Below are 23,247 nucleotides of genomic sequence, written 5' to 3'. Positions count from 1 at the left end.
AGCTTCTCCTCGCCCCTTCCGCTCCCACCCAGCACCATCACAGCAGCTTCTCCTCACCCCTTCCCCTCCCACCCAGCCCCGATCGCAGCAGCTTCTCCTCGCCCCTTCCCCTCCCACCCAGCACCATCACAGCAGCTTCTCCTCACCACTTCTTTTCCCACCCAGCCCCGATCGCAGCAGCTTCTCCTCGCCCCTTCCCCTCCCACCCAGCACCATCACAGCAGCTTCTCCTCTCCTCTTCCCTTCCCACCCAGCCCCGATCACAGCAGCTTCTCCTCACCCCTTCCCCTCCCACCCAGTACCATCACAGCAGCTTCTCCTCTCCTCTCCCCTTCCCCTCCCACCCAGCACCATCACAGCAGCTTCTCCTCACCCCTTCCCCTCCCACCCAGCACCATTACAGCAGCTTCTCCTCTCCCCTTCCCCTCCCACCCAGCACCATCACAGCAGCTTCTCCACACCACTTTTTTCCCACCCAGCCCTGATCGCAGCAGCTTCTCCTCTCCTCTCCCCTTCCCCTCCCACCCAGCACCATCACAGCAGCTTCTCCTCACCACTTTTTTCCCCACCCAGCCCCGATCGCAGCAGCTTCTCCTCGCCCCTTCCCCTCCCACCCAGCACCATCACAGCAGCTTCTCCTCTCCCCTTCCCCTCCCACCCAGCACTATCACAGCAGCTTCTCCACACCACTTTTTTCCCACCCAGCCCCGATCGCAGCAGCTTCTCCTCTCCCCTTCCCCTCCCACCCAGCACCATCACAGCAGCTTCTCCTCACCACTTTTTTTCCCACCCAGCCCCGATCGCAGCAGCTTCTCCTCACCCCTTCCCCTCCCACCCAGCACCATCACAGCAGCTTCTCCACACCACTTTTTTCCCACCCAGCCCCGATCGCAGCAGCTTCTCCTCGCCCCTTCCCCTCCCACCCAGCACCATCACAGCAGCTTCTCCTCACCACTTTTTTTCCCACCCAGCCCCGATCGCAGCAGCTTCTCCTCGCCCCTTCCCCTCCCACCCAGCACCATCACAGCAGCTTCTCCTCACCACTTTTTCCCACCCAGCCCCGATCGCAGCAGCTTCTCCTCGCCCCTTCCCCTCCCACCCAGCACCATCACAGCAGCTTCTCCTCACCACTTCTTTTCCCACCCAGCCCCGATCACAGCAGCTTCTCCTCACCCCTTCCCTTCCCACCCAGCCCCATCGCAGCAGCTTCTCCTCGCCCTTCCCTTCCCCTCCCACCTAGCCCCATCGCAGCAGCTTCTCCTCGCCCCTTCCCTTCCCACCCAGCCCCATCGCAGCAGCTTCTCCTCACCCTTCCCTTCCCCTCCCACCTAGCCCCATCGCAGCAGCTTCTTCTCGCCCCTTACCTTCCCACCCAGCCCCATCGCAGCAGCTTCTCCTCACCCCTTCCCTTCCCACCCAGCCCCATCGCAGCAGCTTCTCCTCACCCCTTCCCTTCCCTTCCCACCCAGCCCCATCGCAGCAGCTTCTCCTCACCCCTTTCCTTCCCACCCAGCCCCATCGCAGCAGCTTCTGCTCGCCCCTTCCCTTCCCACCCAGCCCCTCACAGCAGCTTCTCCTCACCCCTTCCCTTCCCTTCCCACCTGCCCCATCGCAGCAGCTTCTTCTCGCCCCTTCCCTTCCCACCCAGCCCCGATCACAGCAGCTTCTCCTCGCCCCTTCCCTTCCCCTCCCACCCAGCCCCATCTCAACAGCTTCTCCTCGCCCCTTCCCTTCCCACCCAATTCCATCGCAGCAGCTTCTCCTCGCCCCTTCCCTTCCCCTCCCACCCAGCCCTGATCACAGCAGCTTCTCTTCGCCCCTTTCCTTCCCACCCAGCCCCATCGCAGCAGCTTCTCCTCGCCCCTTCCCTTCCCCTCCCACCCAGCCCCATCACAGCAGCTTCTCCTCGCCCCTTCCCTTCCCCTCCCACCCAGCACCATCACAGTAGCTTCTCTTCACTCCTTCCCCTCCCCTCCCACCCAGTCCCATCACAGCAGCTTTTCCTCACCCCTTCCCTTCCCCTCCCACCCAGCCCCATCGCAGCAGCTTCTCTTTGCCCCTTTCCTTCCCCTTACACTTTCCAATCTTCAGGTCCCAGCTGGGGATTCCCAGTTTTACAGGCTTTCCCCAACCAGTGGGGAGCTCCTCCCCCACAGCCATTCTGTATCTTTAGGTCTTGGGCAGGACCTGCAAACAGGTATAGGTTTAAAATGTGTGTGTGCCTTTAAATTGGAGCAGGAAGTACTTCATGGAAAAGGATTAGCAACAGCAGACCTCGTGAGAGTGCAGCTCCTCTGTTTGTTTTGCTTTCCTTTCTGACAAGTGAGTGTGTGTGTAAAAGAGCAGCGTAGCCCCCGTACTTTCCAGACCTGGTTGTGGAGGGACCAGAAACTCCTGACCAACACAGCTGCCCACTTGCACCAGAGACAGTTAAGCGTGTGTGAGTGAGAGAGAGAAAACGGGGGGGAGGGGAGGGAACTCTATTATTCCCTATGGAGACTTATTCTCATAGGAAATAATGGAAAATTGATCCGCGGGTATCTGGGGCTCTGGGGGGGCTGTTTTTTGAGGTTGAGGCACTAGCATAGCATTCAGTACCTCTCCTCAAAATACCCCCCAAGTTTCAAAAAGATTGGACCAGGCGGTCCAATTTTATGAGCCCCAAAAGAAGGTGCCCCTGGCCTTCATTATTTCTTATGGAGGGAAGGTATTTAAAAGATGTGTGGTCCCTTTAAATGTGATGGCCAGAACTTTCTTGAAGTTCAATTATGGTTGTCACACCCTTGCTCCTGGCTCCGCCCCAATGTCTCCTGGCTCCACCCCCAAAGTCTCCTGGCTCCACCCCCAAAGTCCCCAGATATTTCTTGAATTCGACTTGGCAACTCTAGTGGTGTGGCTGCTGTTAAATAGTAAGCAACCAGTCCTTGATACGATACAGAACATGCTGCATCGTATCTGGTGGCTGTTGCCAGCCCTGGCCCCCACAAGTCCTTCCTCAAAGACCAGAACTGCCTTGGAAGGGGCTCTCACCCCCTCCCCCTGCATTTACTGACAGAAAACAGGACTCGAAGGCTAGCAATGCTGTTGTGATTGCCTAGTAATCCTCACAATGGCCACTGTAGAGGGCATTCGTTTATTAAAGGTACAGGCACTGCTTCTATTATTTTAGGGGCTTATTTAGATTTTTTTTTTTTTTTTTTTTTTTTGCAAACTGGGAGGTTTTTCAGGTTTATAGAAAGATCTGTCTTGTCTGTCCATGGCTCCAGTCTCTGGTTTTAAGTGTCCATGGATTTGCCCATGTTGAAAATTAGATATATTGATATCTTATTTCAAATGATGATAATGAATATGCCATAGTAACAATATACAAACTGCAACAGCAGCAGCATGCTGATGAAAAGCAGCCCCAATGCTGTAGAGAAGAAAGCACAAAGAGAAGTGCTGCTGTTTGGCTTCCATCTTTCTGTTGTTTTTAAATTGAGCATTTTTAAAATGTTTTTAAATTGAACATGGACTTATTTGCATAATAGCCACACACCCTGACACCAGGCCAGCCGAAACTGCTTTCCTGTGTGTTCCTGCTCAAAAAAAGCCCTGATTTCAGGTAACACTTGTGGTAGGTTTTATATGGGTTATTTGCACACAACATTATTGTTGCTCTTAGTGAACAAACTTGCACTATTTTTCTGACTTTATTTTGCATTATTCTATATAAGTTAACTCCACATTCCAAGCAGCTCCTTTTCTTGCTGACCTTCACAGTGATCATACACATGGGTCTCCAGCTGCCACAGAGATTGTAGGAGTGGGATGGGTCAGGTGTGAGTCAATCAATCAATCAATTCTTTATTACAGTCTAAGGACTGGCCAGTTTGGAGCAAATAGAAAGCAGGTTTGTAAATGTACATAAAAATAAATTCTAAGTCAATTACATTCCCTTAATCACACAGTTCCTTTCCCTAAAAGCTAATACACAGAATTTTGCTACCGCGCATGTTATCCGTTTTTGGCTATCCCTTAACAAGAATGTCTGCAATATTTCAGGTCTGAGGTCAATATAGTCTTGCAAAGGTTTAAATTTAGAGAGTAGTGGGATAAGTATTTGACATCTCTCATCCTGATAGAGGGTATAGTGTGGTATGTGTGCAATAGTCTCAATTACATTACTTGAACAAGGGCAACAGCACTGTTGGATAGGCAAGTTGGAAAATCTACCACTTAGAATGGCAGAAGGAAAGGCATTAAAGCGGGCTCTTGAAAAAGCCCATCTGTGCCTCGCTTGAGTAATGTCCAAAAGATAAGAGGATGGTGTAAAATTCAAATCGTTCCTCAGGCTCTTGTAGCTTAAGGAGAGCAGCTCCTCATCATTTTGGGCTCCTATACCAGTTAAGCTCTGGATAACCAGAGTTCTTGCCTTATTTAATCCCATGTCAAACAGGGCTTCTGGATCTAGACCTATTTGTTTGATATTCTCAATTATCTTTAAAAACCATGTAGGGTAGAGGACAGAGGCTTGCAACCATGGCATTAAGCCTTTTGGGTCAAAGTGCACTCTAAGCTAGTAAAAGATTGCACTTTCCCATATTTTAAGTTCAACTTTAAGCATGCCGGCTTCTTGTCTGAGGATGACATTTGAGGTGTATTGAGGCGCATTAAATAAACATCTAAGAAACTTAGCTTGGACCAATTCAAGAATCTTAACATTTGAGGTCAAGCTTAATTGGGAGCCATATAGAAGTCAACTTATGGATTTAGTCTGGAAAAGCTTCAGAGCTGCTGGGATGAAACCTGGTCAGATGTGAGTATCCTTTTATGGTCAGTTCATACAAGTCCTTGGATGGCCTTCACCTTTCTTCACCTTTGTAGACTGGATATCAGTTGTAAATCCAGGAGACCTCTAGGCTCCACTTAGAAGATGGGAATCTTTTTTCAGTAAGTGAACAGACAAGCACCTGTGCTGAGCACGTTGGATATTACTGGGGGAGGGGGTATGCAGTTGGGGATCAAAACAACATGTTATATCACAGCAGACACAGCCCTAAAATCCAGTCACAATTTATGTAAAGATTTTGGCAGCTGACCCATTTGGCAGACTGGTCCAGAAGGGGAGCACATGAATCCAATTACTTGTCCAGTCTTCTGAAGCCAACATCCAACCAGTTGTCAGAAGAGTGTACATTCCCATTGTTGAGATGAAACGTTAAGCTTTGTGTGTTTATGGCAGGCCTAAAAATACATTAAAAAAAACCTCTGAGCACCTGACATCATCAAGAGGCCCTATTATTTCTTAAAAAGAAAGAAAGGCTTATTCATTCACTAAAAAGTGCTGTTTCTCAGGAAGTACAAACAGGCTGGTTTAGGTTTATGCAAGCTTACGTCAAACAGCACAAGACAAAGAAAGTATATAAAAATAAACTACAATTTGTTACAGGAGGAAAAAAGAGACATGTTTCAGATAACAAGTAACTAGGAGTTCACCAATTTTCAATTATTCATCTTGAATTGCCAATGACAATCTTTGCAGACATTCAGGATCAAAGAACTTAAGGAATTTACAGTTCTGGGGAACCATAGCAATAGGACTTAAAACAGGGACCTGCAACTGATAGCCCAGAAACCCAGTCTTAGGGACCTTTGATCCCAAGAACTCCCCTCTATTATGTATATCAGCTACTCTGTCAAAAACTGAAATAAATGCAGAGAGTTCTGTAACTCCACCCATCTCTTATGTGAACAGCAGCGAAGTCTTTTCCCTTTATGCATCTCACTCCCTCAGCTTGTGTTTTAGCAAATGGAAGTGTCTTGTTTGCCTCTCACTCAGATAATAGGTGATGCTCAGTTGGTGTCTTTTTAAAAGAATTCAGTGAATCTCAGGGTCTAAACATTGACCAATGGAAGGGCTGTTGAACCCTTTCCCATGCTGCCATTGGTCCATTCAAATTCCCACCACCCACAAAACTTCAGTCCAGTACATGGAGGAAAACATGGAGCTTTCATATCACTACTTTTCTCCTCAGTTAAGAAAGCAACTGGGTGACCAGTTATGACCAAACCACTGGAAGGAAGAGTTAAGCAGCCTTTTCACTCACCAGTCTCAATCACAGCCTCTGAGACTGTTTTGGCCTGCTCCTCATAGTCAGCAGCTGAGATGACTGCCAAAGCTGTTGTTGTGACTCATGCCCAGGAGGAAGAGATTAAAATGCCACTTGCCTATATCTGGACTGAAGTGGAAAGACATAGCCAATGCTGTGATCTCCCCTTCATCCATAGATTGATTCGGAACTTGGCCATTGTTTTAAAATAGTTACTCACTAGGGCCTTGAGATTGCTTCCTCTCCTAAAACAACAATTCAGCCTGTCCTTAAAATCAACCAAGCCCATTCCTTCAACAATACAATTGATGGACCAAACTTGAACAAAAAGCTGATGGAAGATATTCTTATAGATATTCAGTAACCACAGATTTTCCCCCCCCCACACACACACACCCCGAGAAAAGACTCACTGAAATCCAGCTTTGGGCTATTCCTTGTTGTTTCGCTAGCCCTTTACTGGAAAAAAAATATTTTAGGATTTTGTGTTTTGCCACTAGCCATATTATAAGAGCAGTTACCTGCCCCAGTTCTTTGGGATGAGATATGTCAGCCACAATTAGTACCTGGAGCACTTCTTCAAATATTCAACTCATGGTTGGGGAAGGAGAATGAACCCAGACAAGGCTGAGTTCAGTGCTTAGTGCTAGTGACATGCAGACCAAACACTTGTACAAAATCTGTCAATGGTTAGACCCTGAACAGGCAGAGCTTCTTTTCTTGAGATCAGAGGGGTTTAATGCGGTCATGAGAATAGGCCTTGTATGTAAAAGACTGGAAAACTTGAACAAGCCCCACTGATCCCCAGATGTTCCCATACTGGATATATCACAGGCAAATCGTAAATCTGCCTTGCTACTTTCTGTTGTGCTTGTGAAAGAATCACATGACACTCTGTTGAAAATCCACTTATTAATCCATTTGTAAATTGAGAAGGAAAAAGGCAGCACAAAGCATAGGCAGCCTTATCTGATGATACACGCTGACAAAGACAGCATCTCCCAGCTGCTTATTCAAACCAAACCTTTGCTGCCAAAACACCCATATCTGTTTTCTTGCCAGATCCACATCTGTAACCCTTACTTTCCTGGGCACAAAGTAGCTGGTCTTGTGGGGCCCAAATAAAATCAAATGCAATAACAGTCATCAGTTATTCACCATTTCTCTTTGTTCTCCTTCCTCTACTTGTTCAAATTATTCTGGCTGGCCACAGTGATTATCCCATGCTGTAAAATGGGTATTCCAAGGTTCTTCCATGTAGATGAGAGAAGATTCTCTCAGCTGTGCCATAAAGCCCATCAATAATCATGAATCAGTCCTGCGTGAAGAACCTGAAGAACTAGGAGAACCAGTGCAAATAAGCAATAACAAAAAAAATCAACTGAAATATGCATCTTTCTTAGCTTCTCTGTACTTGTACAATGTGCAGTTCTAACTTACTGTGCCAAAAGCCTAATGCTCCTAGAGAAAGTAAACTTGGCCTGAGCCATATCATTTCCACCTGCAAGCAAGAGTCTGGCATGACTGAATGCTCCTCTAAATTATGCAGAAAACTGAATGTTGGGAAGAATGGTTCTAACCAAACATCTCATTGTTTTCTGTTTATGGGAAGGTTTTTGTAAGGAGAAATGTTTGGTCCTCTGAATCCCCTCCTGCAGTCTGAAGTGGTACAGGCCAGATACAAGTTCACTACCTGCACAAAAAGTAAATTAGTATGAAGACTGGAAACCTCATATTAGCCTAAATTGAGTGCTGTTGAAAGGATCTATTTGAGCCACTATGGTGCACCACTTGCAGTTTCAGAGTAGGACCTAGCTTCAACTTCCCATTTAGTCAAAAAGCTCCTTTGGACCAGTTACCATCTCTAAACTTAACCTACCTCATGGGATTGCTCCAAGGATAAAATCAGGAAGGAGACCTAGTAATGTAAGTATGAGCTTCTTGGAGGAAGGATGGAATGAAAAAATGTAACAAATAATGGAAGTGCGCAGAAAATAGAATGGTGAATAGAAAAATGTTAGCTATTGTGAGTTGATGGAATTTGAGTTGATGGTGCTGTGCTAACTGCAGTTTTTATATTCCTTGGACTGTGAACCATGTGAGGGTAAAAATCTAGGAGACTGGTGAACGGCTTGATTTCTGGTCTCCTGCATAGGAAATACACTGGGAAGCTGTGACTCAACTGAAATAAATTCATGATGACCTAAAAGCCAGGAGGAAGGACAATGGGACACAGAGTGTATAATCAGGCTTCTCTCCATCATCTTTGTCTATAGTGTATCTCTCCCTTTCTGGCAATTACCACAGCATTAAACTTGCTTGTTTTCATTTGTCTACATGGCAACATATGAATATTATAGGAATTCAATGGCTAAGGCTATTGAATGAGATCCTTTGGACTGATAGAACCATAAAAGTATATCTTGTAAATTCCTATCTAGTGAGCCAATTGGAATACGTCTAAGAACTCACTCATGAGATCCCTCATGAGGTTGAATGAAGAATTCAGCATGATCTCATTTAGTGGTTTTCAGCCTTTCATTTGGGTAATTTTTCTCCCTTCTTTCCTTCCCAGATAGGTAGAACTATCTGTTTTGGCTGCTTCTGCATTGATGAATGTCCAAACAACAATTTCTTCTATTTCAGGTATTTCGGTTCAGTGCTCTAACTCCTACATTGTTTGTTCACCCAAAGGCTGGATTACAGATGACAATTTTACCAAACGTTTGCTGTGTGGTTTCTACAGATGCTTTCCACCCTCCAGAAACCTCAGCCTATCACGTTCAAACAGTGAACTTGAATGTTGAAAAGAAAAGAAAAAGATTAAGACTTGGGCAGTTTAACTGCTGGACAACTAACACAGTTGAAGGTAGTTGGATTTTGTTGGGAGAATGGTTAGGCAGGGAATCCTGATTTTAGAAATCTCCTGGATTTTAGGAATCGACTGGTTAGGCAGGGAAACCATTAGGGATTTTAGATATTTTGAAGATATGTAGGGTTTGAGTGCTGTTTCTGTCAAAAGCAATTAAAAGTTAAAAGTGGGGTTCCCAGCCTCCTGCTAGGAGTGAGGTTTCACCCCAATTTCAAGACCTGCGACCTGCTGGCATAGGATTGGCCAGCAGGGGGAGCCCTGGCCCCAAAGAGCTCCATCAGCACCTGACATGCCTGGCATGATAATGTCACCTGGAAGTGATGTAATTGCAATGGACATGTCGCACAGGGACGCTCTAGCATTTGGGTTAAATACTCTATGGCACCATAAAGTTTTTTACCCAAATGCTGGAGCATCCCAGCACGATTATGTCACTTCTGGGTGATGTCATCATGCCATGCGCACTTTGCACACACACAGACAGTCCCACTGCTGGCAGCCAGACAAGACCTGGCAACCCTAGTTAAAAGCCTTTTTATGCAAGTTAAAATTCTAAATCAGTCAAATAAGAAACCTACTTAGTAAAGGTTACATTTCCTCAAGCTCCAGTTTTGTAGTACCTGTATAATTAATGTAGTTTAGTTTAGTTTATTTGATTTATACCCCGCCCTCCCTGCCAAAGCAGGCTCAGGTCGGCTCACAATTCATGATAAAAACAGCAGTATAAAAACATTAGACTAAAATGATACTTAGGTGCTATTTCCATACAATAACAAATAAATAGGTGGTGTTCAAGTAATCTTAACAGGCACCAAACTGCTATGCTACTATTGGTCTCAATGGTAACATAGCAGATTTGATGCAATCATTTTGTCAGATTCCATAGTTAACAATCAAATGCCAGATGGAATAGTGTGGTCTTACAGGTCTTGCCGAACTGAGTAAGGTCCCGCAAGGCTCTGACATCTTTTGAGAGTTGATTCCACCAATAAGGGGTGGCAACAGAGAAGGCTCTTGCACAAGTTGCTTTAAGTCTTGCCTCTCTCAGCCCGAGGATCAATAATAGATTTTGAACTCCTGATTGAAGTACCCTCTGGGAAACATATGGGGAAAGGTGGTCCCTCAGGTGGACAGGTCCCAGGCCATATAGGGCTTTAAAGGTAATAACCAGCACCTTGTATGCCACAGGCAGCCAGTGCAGAGCTCACAGACCAGGCTGTATGTGCTCCCACATGGAGAGCCCCAGTAACAGTCTGGCTGCTGCATTCTGCATAGGCTTCCCAACCCTCCCGCCCTGGCGAGGGACCCCAGCATTTCTAGCCTCTTCCCCCGCTCCCCAAAAAAACGGAAGCGGGGGAGGGAAACAGCGCCAAGGAGCATAGCGAGCTGCTGCACTGCTGCCGCCTCTTCTTTATGATATTTTCTTCACACACCAGGAGATAGACAAGGAGGAACGAGCAGACAGGCAGGCACTGGTACAAGCTTCCAGAGCTAGCACGCATGCGCATACATCATTCTGTGCAGGACGTAACAGTGCTTCTGGACTTGCGTGCCCCGGCCTTTGTGACTCCTCAGTCCGCGCTCATGGCTAAGAAACCGGAAGGAGCTGCGGCGGCGTGGTCTTTAGGCTTAGTGTGTGGAAGCAGCCCAAGGAGCTGAGCGTTGCCTTGAGGGGATGAGTCTGAAAGCGCGTGAACAACGGGTAGAACTCACGTCTGGCTACGGCCCCTGGTTCTTCGCGTGTTCCTTTCCGAGGCGCCGCCCCTACCTCTGGCTGGTCCATGTGCCCTTTGCTGTTTCTGGATTCTCTGAGGGGGGCCATGGCTTGTATTTGCATGGGAGACCTCCAAGGAATATATGGGTTGTGATGCAAAAGCAGGCAACGGCAAACCACATCTGAACATCTCTTGCCTTGAAAACCCCATGGGGTCACCATAAGTCAGCTGTAACTTGATGGTACTTTCCACCGCAGCCATTTAGTATTCATGTGACCTCATGGCAGTGGGGGGGGGCTGTTTTTACTGCCTTGCCACATCATAGTATTTTATACAGTTACTTTTAATTGTAAGCTGCATTGAGTAGAAATAGAAATATTATAAATATACGTAGCATCCTATCTTTCCACTCCCTCAGTTACCTGCAGGGCTTTTTTTGTAGCAGGAACTCCTTTAGGCCACACACCCCGATGTAGCCAATCCTCCAAGAGCTTACAGTAGGTCCTGTAATAAGAACCGTATAAGCTCTTGGAGGACTGGGTACATCAGGGGGTGTGGCCTAACATGCAAAGGAGTTCTTGCTACAAAAAAAACCCTGGTTATCTGGATTTCTGACCAAGCATTGAGGATTTCTCTTACTACTTATATTATTTATATGTTATATTCTGCTTTTCTCCCCAGTGCGGACCCAAAGCAGTCTATACCATAATTTTCTTATCTTCTGTTATATCCTCACAACACTCATCTTATGAGGAAGTTGGTCTGAAAGAAAATGACTGGACCGAGATTACCCAGTGAGCTTCCATAGCAGAGTACAGATTTGAACCAGGGCCCCTCATATTTTTGTCCTACAGTCTAACAACTATATAACACTGGCTCCCTAGTTTAGCAGGATAACTGGATTACCTTACCTATCTGAGCCCATGGACACCTTTGGGATTCTGATATAGCATGCTGGGTTCAGCCACAAAATGGCAGGAGATACAGCCAGTCACAAAATGGTTGCTTCATCTTATTCTCAGTTACATAGTGAAGATCTTGTTCATTAACTTGTTCATTAATGATTTGGAGTTGGGAGTAAGCAGTGAAGTGGCCAAGTTTGCGGATGACACTAAATTGTTCAGGGTGGTGAGAACCAGAGAGGATTGTGAGGCACTCCAAAGGAACACCCCAAAAAGACATGTGTGGAATTTATCAAAGGAAGATGAAATTCATTCCAATTTATCATACCATCCAAATTCATGTACACTACTATAAATTTTTATTATCTTGTTTTTGTGTTCATTTTAGAAATGATGGGTGAGGTCTTAATGTCAGAATGACACAGTGCCCTGTGAATTTTACTAACTTGCCAGTGATGGCAAAAATGAGATAAGTGGAGTAGGTTTCATTGATTATTTATTTTAAACAAGTCCATCACCATTCTCTAAATATGCACATAGAAATCCATGGGGAAGGGTGAATCTGTACCCCTATGTACATAGAGGCATGATTCAGTCCTGGTACCAGAATCAGTGTTTCTTTTGGCTTCATAGACAACCTCTGCTTGATTTCAGTGTGGTCAGGATAAATTGGTCCTGAAGAGATAGAAAGCAGGTACCATCTATCAAAAATGCACAGTACAAGCAGTATGTAATTCCATAATTGCTTTGTCAAGGCTGGGGCTTAAACAGATCCTGTTTGAGAGCCATGCATTTCACCAGGGGCATTTCATAGAAAAAGAGGTGCTGGAGCTCATTAACACCACTCTTTTGCATATGCCACTCACCCCTGACATCATCAGAAGGTGTACTAAATTATAGCAGCTTAGCATCTACCTTAAAATGTCTTGGATTTTAACTGTCATAATAAAACCTTATTCCCATCATACTTTTAAAATTACTTTCTCCTATGTGGCCATAGTGGCATGATAAAGATTTCCATCTGACTGCTTTATATGTTTTGGTTATTTCCCCCTTTTTGTGTGTGGGGAAAAATATTAGAAAGTTTGTCAAATCTTAGAGATCACATAAAATTCTCCCAGGGGGTTTGAACAATGGAGCCCAGAAGCAAGTATTTGGTGGGGGAGGGGTTTAGAAAGCACAATAAAATGTAAAGGTTCCAGAGCTCCGAGCTTAGGGTTGCCAAGTCCAGTTCAAGAAATATCTGGGGACTTTGGGGGTAGAGCCAATAGCAAGGTTTTGACAAGCATAATTTAACTCCAAAGGGAGTTCTGGTAGGGTTGGCAAGTCAGAAAATATCTGGGAACTTTGTGGATGGAGCCAGAAGACTTTCACATTCCCTAAAATAAATAAGTAAAAAACAGCAGTGCAGTTCCCCTGAATACAGTCTTAATTTCCTCACGCCAACCAGCTGTACCTCCTCTGTACTCTCTCTCTCTCTCTCACACACACACACACACACACACACAGCAGCCAAAATAAACAGTTTGCAATCCCACACTTGCGTGGTCTCACTAGGGCAATTTGCTTACGAGTTGCTGAAGTTCCAAGTTCTAAAGAATAACACAAGGAAACTAAAGGTTCTAGTTTACCCTTTCCTGTACAAACAGCCTCTGAGAATATTATTAAAGCAACAGAGGTTCTGGGCTCCTTCTGTTCCCTTCTCTTCCAACAGGCAGGTTGTTCTGCACTCTCATCCCAACCCCATTCAGCCTGATCTAAGATTTAAAGGCACAGAGCACCTTTCTAGAAAAAAAGTTGTTCACAGTATCTTCTTAAGCCTTCGAGGTTTGAAGGCACATGGGGGCTGTTGGGGCAGGGCTTCCCCCCACTTGCCAGCTGACTGGGGATGGGACGAAGCCTGCAAAAGTGGGGGAACCCCTCTGGGACCTGGGGATTGGCAAGCCTATGTGAGTTCCTGCCCAAAATGAGGCCTGCGTCTCACTAACCAGCTGCAGAATCAAGGACAAGTTTATAAGGAAGCATGGTTCTCTTCCTTTTAATAAAACATCAGCTGCAGGTCTTTCATTACTTAATTTAGTGCAAGCTTCTATCATAAGGGCAGGGGGGAATGTATTGTCATGCCCTTGGACATACTTTGGGAGGGAAGATTGCTCCTGCAGTTCCCTCAGCTTTGACAAAGTTCACACATATCAGTTCTTTTCAGCCCCTTTCAGGACTGGAACATACTAAACTGGAAGCTTAAAAATGAATAGGGCATGGCTTCCAGTCCTGAAAAACACAAAATCCTCTACATCTTACAACACCACTACAAATAAGATTAGAATTTCAATAGCCAATCCATATACAAAAGAACCCCCTCAGGAAAGCTCCTTCATTAACATGTCACAGACTGGGAAGCTCCTACAAGATAATGATTCAGCACTACCCCACCTTTCTGAGTAGGTATGAATGACCTGCCTACCATCTTCTTACTTTGACCCAGAGAGAACTTCAGTTTTCTTGGTTATACCTCTGAGGATGCCAGTCACAGTTACTGGTGAAACGTCAGGTCTCACAATGTCAAGATCACGGCAGCCTGGAAAAGCTACAACAACAAATGCAATTAACCTGGGAAAACACAGGAATAAACCAAACTAAGACATTCACTGATTCCACAGTAGCAGTTGCTTTCCCCGGCTCAGCCAATTGATGCCCCAGCAGTTGCTGCATGGTTGCATTTTGGCCTGCATCACCCTCCAGTTTTCCTTTCATCTTCCTGATTTCTAGAGGGCAGTGCAACTGCTACTGTGGAAAAGGTAAAGGTAGTCCCCTGTACAAGCATCAGTCTTTTCTGACTCTGGGGTGATGTCACATCACAACATTTTCAGTCATCTACACTTTCCCCCCAGCAAGCTGGGTACTCATTTTACCGATCTCGAAAGGATGGAAGGCTGAGTCAACCTTGAGCTGGCTACCTAAACCCAGCTTCTGCTGGGATCGAACTCAGGTTATGAGCAGAGAATTCGGACTGCAGTACTGCAGCTTTACCACTCTGCACCACCGGGCTGCTAATGGCTATTGTGGAATTGGTCTTCAGATTCCAGATTCCCTTTTTTTTATCATAAGATACATTTCAGCCATATCTTTTAGTCTGTCTTAAATAACCTTCTCCTCCCTTCAGCTATGGTGCCTTTCAAGTTAGGCCACTTATATCTCTCACTATTTACAGCCAGTTCTTTGTCAGTGCCTCTGCTGGGCTGTGAAATCTTATATAAAGCCTACAATTATTGAGTAATAAAGACCTTGGGGTCACCAAGTCCCCTAACACTACTATTAAAGAGAAACTAATTTCTCCTGAAAAGGCAAAATTGCTTTTCAGCACAAGCATAAAAGGCACAAGCTACTTTCATTGTGTCTCCCTAATGTTCTCCAGCTCCCTGATACCTGTCTGGTTGAGGCACAAAGCACCTTTCAGAGCAGCTGAAGAAAGGGCTCTGCTTGTTTGTGTCCAACTTTCAAGATAGCTGTAGGGTAGACCGGTTCAGTTTAAAAGGCTGAAACACTTCAGGCAAGAGCTTGATTCATTAACTACTGACACAGGTGTAGTCTCACTGCATGCAAAAAGAACAACAATGTCCAACAAGGCTGTGACTGCTATTAGAGTGGTCTGTTTTTTCTGCCAGAGATTCTGTGCTTGTGTAGCATATATATATATATATATATATATATATATATATATATATATATATATATATATATATATATTAGAACGCTAAATCAATGGAAGACGGAGGGGTGGGGGGAAGAGAACCAAATTCCAATCCTACCTACCAGGGAAGTTTTACATCCAGAATAACTTGTATTATATGTATACCCAGCTAAGGATACTACGATTGCATGTGTATATATATATATACACACATACAGCAGCTCTCAGTCCAGAATAGCCTGATATCATCACAGCCCAGAAACAGAAGCCAAGCAGAGTTGGTACTTGGATGGTACTGGGGCTGCTATGCAGAAGAAGACAATAGCAAACCACCACTGTTTATCTCTTACCTTGAAAACCCCATGAAGTGGAACTGTAACTAGCATGTGATGAGAAGTGCAGCAGGTGAACTCCTTGTGGGTTCACACAAGGAGAGATGGTTCTTCAGATGACATGCAACTCCCAGATAATAAAGGACCTTGAGTCCAGAGCACATTTCTGCAGGCCTTTTTACACCTTAGTGGTGCTTTCCATACCTAGCTTCTGCTCAGGCTCCCCAAACATCCTATCCGCCCCTTTCCTGCATTCGCTGAATGCTAATCCATTCTCACATAATGTGCTGCTTTGCAGTGAACTGTTATCTGGCCCTGGAATGCAAGCTTGCCATCTTCTTGGGTTGAGCCTAAGGAAGCTGCAAACAGTCTGCTTATCTCACAGAAGGAAGTGTAATTCTGAGCCAAATTACGTAGCATCCATGTTTTCACAGCCACCTTTTGGATGCATGACATGTGCACATCCCTGGGCTATAGCCACCCTAAACCTTCAGGCAGGCTCCATGTAATTTATTTATTAGCAACAATGGATTCCTTTCATAATTCAAGCATGTGCTCAATTATTTATTTCCCCTACAGATAGGAAAAGGCTCTTCAATAGTTGATGCCACTGGCTGCAGAACCTCCACACTATTTAGTATGTTTCTGTTGAATTCCATACTGGGCAGGGCACCCTGTGATGCCACCTCAGTTTCAGAAAAGAAGCAAGGTACAATACAAACCATCCCTTTAAAAAGTCTGCCATGAAAACATCATGAAAGCGACGTCACCCCAGAATTGGAAATGACTGGTGCTTGCACAGGGGACTACTTTTAGCTTTTTTTTACATGCATCAAAACTGGCTGTGATTCTGCTCTTTTGAAGTCAGAAGAACTATGCCTTGGATTTTCATAGAAGCAGGGTTGTAGTCACTGCCTTATCCATTCCTGGATGGGTACAAAGGGAGCTTGAGTTTCACAGGTGATCCTTACCATATATGCTCATCATCTCCAACACATGCCGATTCACTTTTCCTTCTGCCACTGGTAGCATGTATACTACTAAGGATCAGTGATTACACTTATAGCAATAAAGGCAGACAGTCCATACCTCTTTCTTTGTTCCCTGGCTTCAGGCAACATCCTGCTGACAAGACACTGAAAATAATGAGGCCAGCTCCATTTTGCCATTTAATGCAATGGAATACACTCTGCTTATAGTGACCTGCTTCTCAGCAGGAGACCATAAGTGCATCTAGTTTGCTAAAGCTAGAATATAGAATAATCAACCTACAGGAAAAGCCAACTCAGATGCGGTTTTTATGATTTGGTGGTCCCTGGAGAATATGAGTGCATCTTCACTCCTTTCGATCTGCAGATAGGTTCATTAATTTTGAGTGCACTTATTTGTTAAGATTTAGTGTTTTTCAAGATCCTCAACAAATAGCTCAGAGAAAGTGTCTATGACTAGCTTTGACATAGATCCTATGTGCAGTTCTTGGCATCTGCTACTGAAGGACCAGGACTAGATTGCACTGAGTTACACTATATAATGCATTATTTGTTTGCTGTATACATTAATCTGCTCTCACTGTATTATTTTATATTTATGTAATACTGTTTTCTGCATTGGGTGCCTAATACTCCATGCTTTGTTTCAGTTTTCTGTAATGCTAATACTGTCACAATATATATTAGCTCTCTCATGATGTTGATTGCACTGTGCAAGATGCCTTGAGTCTCAGTGAGAAAGGCAGGCTGAAAACAATGAATGAAACCATTGGTTGGATCTAGTGATCTGTCAGCAGAAGACACCAACATGCATAGAACTTCCCCACTTTTTCTTGGTCCCAGCTGCCCCTTCTGTCTGCTTATTCCCAGAGCTGCAGGTAGGGTTGCAGGTCACTCCTGTCTACCAGCAGGGGATGAGGGCATAGGGTTGCCAGATGCAGGATGCAAAACTCCTGGAGATTTGGGGATGGAGCCTGGGGAGGACAGGGACTCAGTGGGATACGCCATAGAGCCCACCCTCCAAAGCATCCATTTTCTCTAGTTTCTCTGAGCTGTAATTCCTGGGGGTCCCCAGATCTCACCTGGAGGCTGGCATCCCTATCTGCAGGTCCCTGTGGACTTATAGGAAGACTGCAATGGGAAGGGAAAGGGGCAGAACTGTGTGCCCGAACTAATGGAAGAGGTAGACAGGAAGATGAAGGAGATGAATCTGCCATTTCTTCCTCTTCTACTTCATAGGTTTGTGGTTTTGCCCCTTCTCCACTGCAGCCTCTCAATGGGCACATAACTATAAATTGATACATTTCTGCAGTCCTAAGAATAAACTTTCCCCGAGTTAGAGAGGACTGCCTGCTAGGGGGAATGGAATGCAGAAAAGATTCATGATCCTTTTATCTGTGGAGATCCAACTTAATATTAGACAAGGTAAGACTGTACAAGGCTTCTGTCCAGTAACTGCAACAGATTCATTGTTATTCTTAGAATGGCAGCAGCAGATAACAGCTACTTTTTGTCAAACGTTATTTTAATTAAAAGAACTTCTAAAAAGCTACGCTTTTTAAAAAATGGATTTATATTAGATCCACATCTTACATGTAACTTTATATTCAAATGTAATTTTAAACTCATATGCTAAATTCTTTTTCTCAAGATCCAATGCAGTTATTTAACACAAACACACGCACACAGTCTTCTTAATAAATAGGCAATAGCTTTATTATTGCAGTTTATTTTCTGATGGAGGAAAACATTTTTGTTCAATAATTATTCTTTCCCTAGCTTCTAGGAAGCTCTAGGCACTTGATCCACAATCTATGGCTCTTATCTTTAGTTATGTGAATTTGCTTTCTGTTGTTGTACATGAAGAGAAAGCCAAAGAAAACTTGTTTCTTTTACATTTGCCCTGTCCTATTGTCATTAGAGAATCCATCATGCAGGCTGCTGAATTCAACGTTTTGGTCACTGCTCTTAAAGCTTACTGTAAATTGATTTGATCTGATTTATACCTGCTTATCCAACAAGTAGAGTTGCCACGTCCAATTCAAGAAATATCTGGGGACTTTGGGGGTGGAGCCAGAAGCAAGGTTGTGACCTGCATAATTGAAGTCCAAAGGGAGTTCTGGCCACCACATTTAAAGGGACCACAACTTAAAATGGAACCAGTGCTTCATATATTTCCTTACTCCAGCTAGAAAGCTCTCAGTTGTTCATAATAGCACTAGTGAATTTATAGAAGAAGAATTTACAGAAACATGAAGTTAACCTAGGATTCATGTTGCCGCTCTTGATTTTGGAAGCAATACAGCTGCTTGCAGTCTTCAAGTGCCACCTGGTTACTATCACCAACTGAAAAATTACACTTCATACTTGACTTCTGAAGAACTGTGAGGATCTATCCAGGACACACTGATATATATGTGGGACTGTAACTTTAAGGACTTTCAACTGAGTTGTGTGTATAAAATTATTGTATGAATGAGAATAACAGAAACAGAAATTTGGAAAGTATATAAGTAGTCTCTAAGATTTTTTCACTTGCATTCAGTGTTGTTAACCAACCTGGGGACTGGCAACCCTACCTACAACAGATCCATTAAAACAATAAAAACAGTAAAACTATGAAACAAAGGATGACACAGAAAGCAGTAACAAAGACAGATGCTGTGCAAGGCTCCGTCAATTCATATCCAGCCAGTCATTGAAGAAGGGGCCTTAAACAGGGGAGGCCAGAAAAATTGAACGTTCACCACCTCAACTAAAAGCCTGGCAGAACAATTTTGTTTTACAAGCCTTGCAGGAGTGTAATAAGTCCCACAGGGCTTTGACAGAGAGTGGGAGCATGTTCCACCAGGCTGGGGCAATAGCCAAAAAAGCTTTTGCCCTAGTTGAGGCTAAGCAAATGCCCCTTGGGCTGGGGAGTACCAGGAGAAGTTGCCCAATCATAAAGCTCTCCAGGGCTCATATGGGGAGAGGTGGCCTCACAGGTATGATGGTCTCAGACCACATAAGGTTTTAAAGGTCAATTATTTATTTATTATTTATTTATTACATTTGACTTATATCCCGCCCTCTCCGCAAGTGGACTCAGGGCGGCTCAAGATCATGACCTTGAGCCAGATGCAGTATTCAATAAGCATCCAGTGCATTTGGCACAACACCAGCTGGGTGCAAGCCCACAGAGGCACTGCTGTGCCACATTCTGCACTAGCTGCAATTTCTGGATCATGCTCAAGGGTAGCCCTGCATACTGTGAGTTACAGTAATCCAACCCATAAGTGACCACTGCATGGATCATTGTAGCTAAGTCCCAGGGGGTGAGATAGGCAACCAGTTGCCTGACCAGACGAAAATGATAAAAGGCCAATCTGTCAACCAAAGTGACCTGGGCCTCCATAGAGAGAGAGGAATCCAGCATCACTCCGAAACTCCTCACCATTGGCACTGGCACCAATGGTGCCCCATCAAAGACCAGGAGCCTGATTCCTGACCTCAATCCCCCATGACTTAGGTACAGGACCTACATCTTTGTTGGATTCAACTTCATTGCAAAGCTGGTAAGTTTTAAGCTGTTACAAATCGATACGTATTTGTTCAGCGAACACATGAAATACCATATTAAAAGCTTGTTTTACAATTGCTGATTTATTTCAATTTAAATTGATCTACTGTTATTTGTAATATTCCACAATGCCCTGGAAAATGGTATCACTGATAGAAGAATGAAGCCTGTGTTCCAGGAAGATATCTTGCCTATCAACATTTAAATTAGCCAAGCTTATGTATGGAGCTATTGGAAATGTCCAAAGCTAAAATGAGTAATGAAGTTGGCCCACAAGTGTACGGATATGAGGGGACCATTACCCCCCACAAAACTAAATGTCATTTTAAAAAGAGTGGCCAGAGTCCACTGAAACCAGTGGGATTAAACTAGAGTGACTACATAGAGCTGCACAGTAAACACCACAAACTGGAAGTATAGTGTTCTTCCAAGCTCTTGGGGGGACTAAGAGGACTTCAAGAATGCGTGAAGTTGGCTCCTATTAGATTAAGCAACTTTAACTGTAATAAAGACTACATTTTGCACTCTACCAGCAATACATCTTGAAAATATTAATACAAACAAAATGTGGTTGTAAATCAGTGGAATTTTTAGGCAGATACACAATATTTGAATAGAAAGAGACAGAAAAGTCATTGGGCTTCTTCCTGTTCTTCCTCCAGAGCACAAGCTTTTAAAGATTGCCAAAAGAATAAATAAAACAGCTGCTCAATAACGTGGCTGAAAAATTCTTCCAGATCATGCAAACTTAAGGCACAAATGTATTTGCATGAAAGGACAAGCCTCAGTGGGTTATGTACAGCCTCAGTCATACAAAGCCAGCTTGGTTATGTCAAAGTCCCTTTGGGCCTGCTGTGGAAGCTTGCCTTTCCCTGATATGATGAACACAGAGACCCAAGGCTGAATACAGGATTGCTGAGATCAGGGCTATTCTGGGGCAGACAAGTTATGTACTGCTGATAGGGGAGGATTAATGAGCTGGTCTGCTCATCCGTTGCAATTAGAAACAACATTCAAGCTACTCTGGAGCTATTTCTATGCTGAGAACTTAAACTGTGGCTTATCAGAGCCCAGGCCACTTGCAGTAGTCCTCTGGGTAAATGAGGACTGTTTGAATATTGGATAATAAAACCTGGGACAGCATCACACAGACTGCTTTTCTTTTAGATGGCAAAGGATTATTTGTTAACAGTTAAACAGCAGTTTTTATAAAGAATGGGGTCAGGGAACAGTATTTGAGAGATTTCAGTTTTAATGAAGCTGAGCTGATTCCAACTTTAAATACATAAGGGCTGGCAAGACCTAGTCCAGCTTTTGTTATCATTGGTGGTGGAAAGTGCCATCAAATTGCAATCAACTTTTGAGGGAGGAAATAAACAGGGGTGGTTTGCCATTGCCTGATTCTGTGTAGCAATTCTAGACTTTCTTAGTAGTCTCCAATCCAAGTACTAACCAGAGTGGACCCTGCTTAGCTTCCAAGATCTGAAGAGATCAGGCTAACCTCGACCATCCAGGTCAGGGCTGTGTTACCACCAATGTTTCCTCTAAGCTGTAGAGTCTTGTGAGCAAAAATTCTACTTTGTGAACTACTAGCATTGAAGTTGTGAGCTACTGCATAAATTAGCTTGATCTGGGGCCATTTTTCCTGAGCTAAAACAAAAATGTGTGAGCTGGAGGCTAAAAAACTGTGAGCTAGCTCACACTAACTCAGCTCAGAAAGAACACTGGTTACCCACTACATTTTTTAAAAAAGGTAAGACACAGATGCTAATCTCAGTGTTAACCTTACATTTCTAGTAGAAGTCATATTAACTTGGATGTTGTTCTATTTCTAATGGCTTTCTGCATAGCTTTGAGTAAGGCAGTTTGTTCACATATCAACTAAGAGTTGATTTAAGGTATAGTAACAGATGTTGAATCAAATTTCAGAGACTGACACTGTCAGATGTCTTCATATCAAAAGACAGGATTTCCCATACCTACCTACTCTCTGTGCTACTGCTGGGATCTTCCTTGTAGACCACTCAGCAAGCTCCAACTTCATGTAATGCTGGAAACGGGTAGCACAGTTGTGTGAGCGTGTGTATCTCCAATACAGCCACAAAGATTTTATGTGTAAATTGTTTAGCAATTCAACAAGTTTCTACTTTGTCAAAACAGCAAATTTTACAGTAGAATTCAGCTCTGCCCTACTTGAAATACCCACCCAAATGAAGGCCTCTTCTTACACTTCTAGATGCACAGTAGGTATGAATGTTTGGGTAAGGAAGTCACAATAAGATGTACGGGGGTGGGGAGGGAGGACTGATTACAGTTCTCTATTAAGCATACATACAGCCTGTGACAAGCCATAGTTTGTTGATGTGAAGTGTATGACAACATGAAATCATCTTGCATGGTGCAGAAAAGGCTACACCTTTACTGAGCTCTCATTTTACCCAGATATGTGAGTTGACTCAGATGGAATACATCTTTACTGGTCACATGTAGTACATGATGGCAATTAGGAGACAGCCATTTAAATCCATCTAGTAATGCAGGGAAAGGCTAAGTCAGTTTGCTGGGCCCTGATACCATCAGTGTAAACTCACCCTTTAGCAGAATGCTTCCCTTTGAGCAGTCACTGTTCATTTATCTCAGGAGCCAACGCTAATCCTTCAGTACATTAGTAACAAGTTAAGAAAAGACCACCACTGTTCAGAGAAAGCAAAATTATCACTCCTGGTACAAAAATAGTTTAATAAAAGGCATAAAAAGTCAAAAATTATTTCTATAGTAAATAAAGCTGTTAAACAATAGTGCATGAAAATATACATACACATAATTTCCTTCAACAAACCTTATTTTCATACTCTTTAACCTACAGACAAATTTTGATTTTGAAAGAAGCCATTAAAATGAATGCGGAGCCACACAAGAGCACTATCAGCAGCTCTTGTACCACTGCTACACAAGTTTAATGAGTTTGCATAGGATAAACGATAATGGACTGAGATCAAGGCTTGAATTGGCAGTGGGAAAAACATAACTTGAGGGCCATACAAAGACAACAGCTAGTACATCTAAATGAAAGATCAGTGGTAAATGAGAAAATT

The sequence above is a fragment of the Heteronotia binoei genome, chromosome 1 (assembly GCF_032191835.1).
Source record: "Heteronotia binoei isolate CCM8104 ecotype False Entrance Well chromosome 1, APGP_CSIRO_Hbin_v1, whole genome shotgun sequence".
In the NCBI taxonomy this organism is placed as follows: domain Eukaryota; kingdom Metazoa; phylum Chordata; class Lepidosauria; order Squamata; family Gekkonidae; genus Heteronotia; species Heteronotia binoei.
This window is presented reverse-complemented; position numbering follows the sequence as displayed.